This window comes from Gracilinanus agilis, chromosome 4 (assembly GCF_016433145.1).
Source record: "Gracilinanus agilis isolate LMUSP501 chromosome 4, AgileGrace, whole genome shotgun sequence".
NCBI lineage: Eukaryota > Metazoa > Chordata > Mammalia > Didelphimorphia > Didelphidae > Gracilinanus > Gracilinanus agilis.
In genome coordinates this window covers 56,128,400-56,138,040 of record NC_058133.1, presented here as the reverse complement: position 1 = coordinate 56,138,040, position 9,641 = coordinate 56,128,400, and the positions used below count along the sequence as shown (strand labels likewise).

Genomic DNA, 9,641 nt, shown 5'->3' with positions numbered 1-9,641 from the left:
ACAATGTGTAGCACAGTTAATTGTAGCTTGAGCTATCTATAGAGCCAGCCTTTTGGCTGCTGCATCTTCACTTGGCCAGAAGGTAGGAGGATTCAAGTCTCAACTCTGTTGCTCTTTAGTTGAATAGCCTTGATCTGTTTAAACTCGTCCAGAGTAGATGGGAGGATTCAAAAAGATGAGATACTTGCTAAACACTTCTTTCCTACTGAAGTCTAACTAGTCAAACAGCTAGAAGAAGGCCAGATTTGGACCCCAGTTTCCTGGCTTTAGACCCAGTGTTCTCTCCACTGCACCACCCAGCTGTTGATCCATCCCTATTATAACACATCTGAAGTGGTTGAGTCTAATAGGTTCCACTTAAATGTGGTATCCTAGATTAATAGTTGTGGAAGCAGGAAACCTGGATTCTAATATCTGCTATGCTCCTTAGCACTTTATTTCACTTTGGCAAGTCACTTGAATTCTCTAGGCCTCAGTTTCCCCATTTTTAAAATGAAGGGTTCTGCGGTTTCTACCAATAGATCTAGGATCCCACAATATCCTGAGGCAACTCATTTTACCCAGATGTCAAACCTAAATTAGCTTCTTGGTAGCTTCCACCTATTACTTCTGGTTTTGTCCTTTAGGGAATAAAGAGAATAGACATAATTCCTCTTCTGTGTCATAGACCTTCAGTTATTTGAACACAGTTACTAGTTCTACCCTGTGTCTTCCCTTCTCGTTTCTTTAATCTTTATACGATATGGAATAATGGTCTTTGGAGAATTATTACACAAAATAAATAAAAATACAATAGAACAGATGATATTAATATGTGGTTTTCTAGAGCAAAATGTCATCTGCATTGATCCTTATGTCTGGCTTAGTGACTGTTTCTACTTTTTTTTTAAGTAATCTTACCTTCTATCTTATAATCAATACTATGTATTGGTTCCAAGACAGAAGGGTGGTAAAGGTTAGGCAGTGGGGGTTAAGTGACTTGCTCAGAGTCACACATCTAGGAAGGATCTGAGGCCAGATTTGAACCCAAGATTTCCTGTCTCCAGGCCTGGCTCTCCACCCACTGAACCACCTAGCTGTCCCAGATATAATTTTATTTACTTATTTATTTATTTTCTTTAAACTCATACCTTTTGTCTTAGAATAAATAACATGTATTTGTTCTAAGGTGGAAGAGTGGTAAGGGCTAAGCGATTAAGTGACTTGCCCAGGGTCATATAGCTAAGAAGTGTCTGAAGCCAGATTTGAACCCAGGACCCCCCCCCATCTCTGGGCCTGGCTCTCCATCCACTGAACCACCTAGCTGCCCCTCCATACCATTTTAAGAGAAACACTATCATAGATTTCACTTTTTCATTGCCAGTTCCAGTCATACAACCTTCTTTATCCTGAGTTTCTTCATGTGTAAAATGGGAATAATACATGTCCTGCCTATGTAAGGTAAGGCAATACTTCTCAGAACCTTTCTTTCTATATCTACCTAATACTCAAATAGCCAGATGCATCACTTGATGAAAATAATTATTATGATTTTACCTTGAAATAAAAATTTCTTCCTACTATCTCTACTGTCTTTGCCTAATAGATTAAAATGTGTTGATTGATGCTTGTTCCTTCAGCATATTCTTAAATTGTGAGCCTTCTAGTATCAATAGTACCAGAATGAAATGATAATGGACCCCAAATAATGTGAGATCTTCTCTAGTTCAAAGAAATAGGTCAATAGAAGTTTCTAATGGAATTTGGCTAGACCTCTCCGAAGCTACACTAGAACATCTCCATATTCTTCATGGTTTTCATGACTTAGGGTTCTGTCACAAATAACGTGTTGTAATGAAGTAGTGAAATGCTTTTTTGCAGAAATCCGTATTCCACTGAATTCTGCTTTTGTCAGGGCCATTATAAGAATGACCCAGTGAATGACATAGTATAATGCTTTTTCTATTGCTTTTAGAGATTCGTAGTCAGGTTTATATATCCATCTCCCTCCTCTTTTAGTACAAGTTTGTACCTCATCCCTTTTGGGTGCCTTAAAGCCACACTGAATATATGTCTGGGCTCAGATCACCTTGAGGCCTTTTAATATTTATTGAATTCCTTTAATTTCTCATTTACAAGCATCCTTTCTTTCCTAACAACTCCTCTGGCTGCCTCTTTCCTTTGCCAACAAAATATCATTTCTAATCCTTGTAGCTTTATTTTTCCACAAATCATAAAAAGTGCTATTGAACAAACCCCAAAGCAGTTGGAAATAATCCAGTTGACAAAGTTCCCTATGCTAAATGCTTTAAAGCTTGCTGGTGTCTAAAAGGAACTTAATGGATTAGGAAGCAGAGAATAAAGCTGCGTGTGAGATTGGAATGTGCACAGATTGAAGTCGTTTCTGGGAAAGGGACTTGGAACAGACTGGAGGTCTGGGTTCTGTCTCTGTCACTTTCTTCAGTTAGAAGAAGTATAAAGTCATGGACATACAGATTCTGGGTCCCCTAAATTGTTTTACTCAATAATCTGTTGAATATAAGAAGCCCATCTTTAAAAAATAAAGAATTATGGAATACAAATGGAACAAAATTGATAATGCAACAGGTGAATCCTCAAAATCAGGAATTGTTATTGTGCCACCATACAAGGCACAAATAAAATTCAAAATGTCAAGAAAATAGAAATATCAAGAGCAAAGAGGGAAAACTACATTATACTTACAGGAACCATAGATAAAGGAGGAGCCACTATCAAATATGTAACAAATAATACATATCTAAATCATAAAGAAAAAGGTTAATTGAGATGGCAGTTTTTTTCAAAGCTGTACAAAACTAACAGAAAGATGAACAAAACAGAAAATATAGAACTGAACAGGCTTAGAGAATTCTGAATAGAAAGATTAATAGCATCTTCTCAATGGGATTATTATAGAATGCACATATTTCTCAGTTCCATATTGTACATTTACATAAACCGCTATGACAGAGACATTGTGATTAAATTTGAAAAAGCAGAAATCCTAAATTTGTATATAATAATGCAGTAAAAAATCCTTTATATACCACAATACAATAAAAATAGAAATCATACAGAGAATAAAGGGGAAAAGAAGAAACAGAACAGACCTAAAGAGAGGAACAATGATGTGATAACATTAAAATTCTTGGAATGCAACTAAAGCAGTTCTTGAGAATATATAACTATGATTGATATATATATATATATACATATATATATATGCACACACACATACACACGCACACACGCACACACACACACACACACACACATATATATATATGTGGGTATACATAAACTTAAAAACATAAATTGACAAAACAGATTATTAATGAACTAAAGCTTTAAAATGAGAAATAAAAAATATCCAGAATAAGCTCTAAAGAGGAAATTTTAAATTTAAAGGAAGGACAAATAAATTAGTCTGTAATGGGCAACATAATGGCTAAAATAGGTCTGAAAGTACAATCATTTTAAAATGTATTCCTTCATATTTGTATATAGGGTTATTTGGCTTTTAGCTGCTATAGCTTTTAGTCTCTGCTGTTGTAAATGCCAACAACTAAGAAAACAATCCTTAAAGATTCCCTATAACAAGATTGTGACTATTATTTTATCCTTATATACTGAAAAGCATCTCCTTTACTCAATATATTACGAGGTTTCTTTCTATTTTTTTCCAGTTTCAGTCATTCTATAGTCAAACATTTATTAAATATCATGCACTGTGCTAAGTATTGAGATTGCTAAAAATAAAAAAATTAAAAATTAAATATATATATATGCATATATATATAGTCCCTGACCTCAAAGATTTTACATTCTATGGGAGAAAATAACCTTTGCATAAAAATTAAATTTACAAATATGTGGAGTATATAATAATTAACATTAATATTTACAAAGCACTTTACATGTTCTCTCATTTGTCTCATATAAACCCTTTTAGGTAAATTTTAACATTATGTTTTTTTTTGATGAAGAAACGGAGGGCTAAAAGAAGTTATGTCGTGACCAGATTTGTACATCCAGTCAAGATTATGACTTTTGTTTTGTATAATATGTGCTCTTACATGGCAATCCAAATTTACTGAATCACTGATGCTTAGATCTACAAAATGCATCATTTTAAGGCTTTCAGTTTCTATTTAATAACCTCAAATTAGTTGTAACATTGTGAGTCAATTAAATACTATGCTTCCCTGTTGTATATATGCACAATCTTTACCCACAAACATTAAATACATACAGACCTTTCAGATGTTATTAAATAAATCTGCAAAAAAAGTTAGTTGCTGCAAATTAGACCCTGTGACCAATTAAACATAATTAAAAGTATTTTCTCCATTCCCATCCAGCATACTCTTCCACCATTTAACATCTCAACCAAAATGTTACACATGTAAAATAACCATTAACCAAAGTACTAAACCTGCATATTTGGTATTGCAAATATGCCGAAATCTGTTTATCATCTCTGGCTTAATTGATAAGGGATTCACAGTGAGAATCTACAGTTGTAGAAGCCTAGAAATGGTTAACAAAATTGCCAAATCATTAAAAAAGTATCCAAAAATATACACTTCTTGTTGTAGCCCCTCACTGTGTACACAACTATATATATATATATATATATATATGTATATATATATATATATATATATATATATATATATATATAATTCCCAATGTAAACAAAAAAGGAAACATGTAATTAAAGATGGAAAAGTCTGGCCATTTCCTTCCCAATAGATATCAAAGATAATGTCTTTTATCTGAGAGGGCTATGCTATTTTAAAATCAGTCTCCACAGGTTTTTCTAAAAATTAAGAAAACAAAGAAAGAAAGAAACCCCACCCCACAACTCTCCCTTCCTCAGAATCAAAATTGTAGATGATCCAAAGGGCAATGGATACAATGCATAGTAGATGTAAGTAGATTATACTATGTTGCTAATTATTTTGTTACAGCACTTTTGTACAATGATGATGACTTTATATTTATTTTTTTATTACAATAATATACTACAAATGTCAAAGAAGCAAAATTATCTAGAGTGGTCCCCAGAAGAGTTCTTTGAACTTTCTTTTGTTATGTTAAAATAGTGACCCTTTTTAGGATTTACTTATTGTACTCTCCAACAGAAGGCACTGGCATGTTAACGTATACAGCACACCATTTTCCTACATGTACAACATTGTTGGATGAACAGTGTCTCTTAGCTCTGGTTTCTAGCAGTTGCATACTAAGACTATTATAAGAATCTCTCATGATACTGCAGAGTGATTATAATGTGCGGCTGATACAGTAGTTTCCATCCACTTCTATCACCACAGGTAAGTCCACTTAAAGATGTTGGTAGATTTAGTAAAGCCAAAATGCTGCCGGTCCTGTTGAATTGGGCAGGGATTCTTCAGACTTGGCTAGAGGAACAATGCACTTTGTATATGAAAGTGATTGGCCTGATGACTTCTATATGCCTTCCCAGCTACTAGAATTTTTCTATTAATCTGCCAGATTAGGCTATAAAAGATCCCACTGTTTATCCTTGATTTAGCAGAAGATTTCTAAGAATACACAGTTGTTCCATTGTCTTGCTAGGTTTTGTCCTTGATCTTTTCCTACAATACTCCAAGTCACACTTATTACTAACAAGAATCATTGGCACATCTTCACTGTCTTTAACTGGAAGTATCTGTTCTCAAAGATCTTGTAAATCATTCAACATGGACTGTGTTATGATGCTGGAAACTAATGCAAAACCTTGTCCATTTTTCAACTTGCTTTCTATCTATGCTTGTGAATCTTCTTATCATAGGATTATATTTTTTAGCAAATATTCCTTGAACAAACTGTACAGTTAGGGCCAAATTTCTAACACTTCTTGAGCCAAGAACAACAGGCTTATATTCAGGAATGGTAGAAGATTGTACCCAACACTTCAGTAGTTAAGGCATTGCCACTGAGTCTCCTGTAAGGCACCCCACCTCCCTTCCTCCCTCCCTCCCTCCCTATGTCTACTGTCTGACCACCAAGATAAGTTAATTGCCAGGCTGCTGCCTCTCCCTCCCTCTTCCTCCTCTGCTGCTGCTAGTTCCATACATGAAGCTCAAAGTACATATTTTAGAAAGAGACTACAAATAGAAAATAACATGAGCCTGGGGTTGAATGGAAAGAACAAATGAGCTATATTTCATTAGAGAGATTCACTACTGCATTTTCCCCCTAATGATTCCTGCACAAAAGTCTGCCTTTCAACTCTGATGCTATATGATAATGAAACATTGAATGCAATAATCTACAAAGAATAAAAATTTCTGGTGATCTAAAGGGCAATGGATAGATACAGAGTAAATGTAAATAGATTATAGTATGTTTTCAATAACTCAAGCAGAAAATGATGTTATCAAGGACATGTATCATGGGAAAAAGATTAAGTAGATCTGACTTCAGACTAAGACCAATGATGGCAGATGGCTACTACAACTGGACAGGAAAAGATCTAGATATTTAGGATGTCTAAACATCCTACGTGTTTAGACAGGTCATCCATGGAGGATTTATAGAAACATGTGGACAAAGATCACAGAGTCTGAGAAAACAAATGGTTATAAACGTTACCAGCAGAGGGAGTACCTACTGAAATAAAATTGTGACTATTGTTGTGTTTGAAAAATATGGTAAACTGAGAGACAATGCTCTGAGCATGATCAATTTATTAGTCAAACTAGCAGAAATCAGTAAATTGGATCTTGATAACCTCTTAAGAACCAAGGGCTTACTAGCCTTAATATAGTTTTGGTAAGCATAAGAAAACAAAGTACAGATTTAAGTAGGTAGGAAAAACAATATAAGTATTTACAGCAAGGAAAGCAGGCTAGCACCACTGGTGGAGTAACTACCCTCCCTGTGGGTAAAGAATGCTTGATTGGATTTATGGGACCCATTTACATCTTGTAATCTTTGCTAGGGGATCAAAACTAACAGACTTGTCTCCTTGGGAGAGATTAAAAAACAAAAAAACTCCCCTAATTACACAAAGGCAGGCAAGTATTGACATATCTTTTGAAGATGGTAAATTAGGTTTAAAAATTTACAGGAAGTATATCAGAGGGTGCTAGTATGAAAGATAACATTTTTTAAACTAACTTGAAGCTAACTTAGAGGGAAAGCAGAAGTCCTTAGCTCAGCTCACAGACAGAAAGGTGGCTTTAGATGGATGCAGACTCAGTTATAAAAATTGTTACCTTTTTGGAGAACAAACTGGTATTATGTTCAAAGGATTATGAAACTGTGTATGCCTTCTGACCCAGTGAGAGCACTATCTCATTTGTTTCTTAAGATAATCAGGGGAAAATGAAAAGAACTTATATGCTCTGAAATATTTATAGCAGCTCTCTTTGTGGTGGTATAGAACTGGAAATGGAAAAGATACCCTTCAATTGGGGAATGGCTAAATAAGTTATGAAATATGTTTTTGATGGAATACTACTGTGCTGTAAGAAATAATGAACAGGTTAATTTTGGAAAAACACAGAAAGGCCTAAAGTGAAAAGTGAACATTATATATAGAAACAGAAACACTGTTGAAGAATGACCTGTGTATGTCAAACTCCAGAGAAAGAACTGATAAATAACAAGTAAGATATAGTTTTATATATACACATATCATTTTGTTAAATGATGTTTTCTCTAATATAGAGAGGAGAGGGAAGAAGGGGTTAACTCAGCATTTTAATGTAACAAACAAATATTTAAAAAAATCAATATGATAAAATCAATTACATTATGGAATCAATACAGCAGAAATCAATACAAAAGAAACTGGAGGTAAATTTATTTTTATATTTTCACTCTTGATATTAAATATGTCTCCAGGAGCTTTACACATAATAAAATTTGTTGTATTAAACTAAATTGAGTTAGTCCCTTAATGTACAGGAATCCTTAATTTTTAATAAAAATAATTTGAGATCTTTCCCTTTGAAATAGCTCTTTATCCACCATTTTATTAAGTAAAGTCTCAACTTCACAAAAATCAACTTGTTTTTGGAGAAGTCACAAGATTCCTCCTCCTCCTCCCAACTATCATCTGACTTAAGGAATGTCACTAGATTGCCCCTAGCCTTTTACCTCAGTGCCCCCATCCCCTCCACCAATAAGAACTCAGGTGCTTTAATCACTTCATCTTGTTTTTTCACTTTTTTCATCCATCTATTAATTATATAGAAACCAAAGTTCTGGGTTCCTGGGCTGCTGAAAGGCTTGGACCAAATTTGTTTCTGCAGCCACATGCCTTCCTAAATAAATGGATGATAATCGGTTTCTTTGTTCCATTGTAACAGCTGTTAAGACAAGGTCCTGTGATTGTTAGGGTTGCTATTATTAGGCTATATCTGTCTGAATGACATGATCATAATTTAGTGTCTTCAGCCTGGTCATTTTGATAATCAACCAACTCAGATGACAAGTAGTCAGTCTGATAAATGGTGCATAACTGACTTTGAAGGTGATGGACAAAATAAAATAACCTCCACTGGTTATCCATTTAGTAAAAGACTTCACAGATAATTTAGTTATTAGCTCTCTTGGCCCCCAGATTGCTAAAACTGATAAATAAACATAATTCTTATGTGATCTTTAATGCCACTTAACCTTTTTGGCCTCAGTTTCCTCACCTGTAAAAGGAGAATGTTGAAGTAGATGACTTGGAGCCTTCTGGGTCTAAATATATGATCCTAGTTAAGAACCAGAGAGCATTCAACAATGAGCTAACTGATTGGCTGGCTGCCATAAGCAATATATTTCTACAAAGCAGGGAATTAATTTGCTCAGCTTTCAATAGTGAGGTATCTATCTCAGCTCTCAAGGCTGCCCCTAGGTACTATACCACCCACTTCCTTCTGTTGCCTTCAGTGTCCCCTTCTTGAACAATCAACATCTTTACAGTGTCAACTTTTTCAGCATTCCCTATTACAAAGTGTGTCCCACATTCAGGTCCAGGTTCTTTCCTCTTACTTTTCTCTTGTCCCTCTGCCTCAATAACTTGCTAAGTGACTGGTCAGATAATCTCTGCTTAACTAATTCAGGGCTTCCTGGGGCCATTTTAAAGTACATACAATTCTTAGAAGCCAATGCATTGACTCAAATGACTAATTATGAGAACTTCAGGTACCTGGCAAACAGATGAAAGAGATATTTTGGGGCATAGCAGTTTTAGCCATTAACTACCAACTTTATCAGTAAAGCAGTAAGGCCATCCTTGACTATACCACATACAAGCCATTAATTTACAAATGTTTTTGATGCTGAAGATATGGATAGGGATGTAAAAATTAAAATTAATTTGGAGGGCAGCTGGGTAGCTCAGTGGATTGAGAGCCAGGCCTGGAGATGGGAGGTCCTAGGTTCAAATCCAGCCTCAGACACTTCCCAGCTGTGTGACCCTGGGCAAGTCACTTGACCCCCATTGTCTACCCTTACCACTCTTCTACCTTGGAGCCAATACACAGTATTGACTCCAAGACAGAAGGTAAGGGTTTAAAAAATTAATTTGGAAACTGTATATTGATTTATAATTATTTATCATTTGTAATATTTAAAATTATGAGGCTGTTTGTAGATTAATAACTTTATAA

At 34.9% G+C, this 9,641-nt stretch overlaps 1 pseudogene; it reads right to left on the bottom strand.

Moving 5' to 3' along the window:
• Nucleotides 1–5,426: 5,426 nt before the first annotated feature.
• LOC123245875 lies at nt 5,427–6,556 on the bottom strand (annotated as a pseudogene).
• Between the last annotated feature and the right edge of the window lie 3,085 nt (nt 6,557–9,641).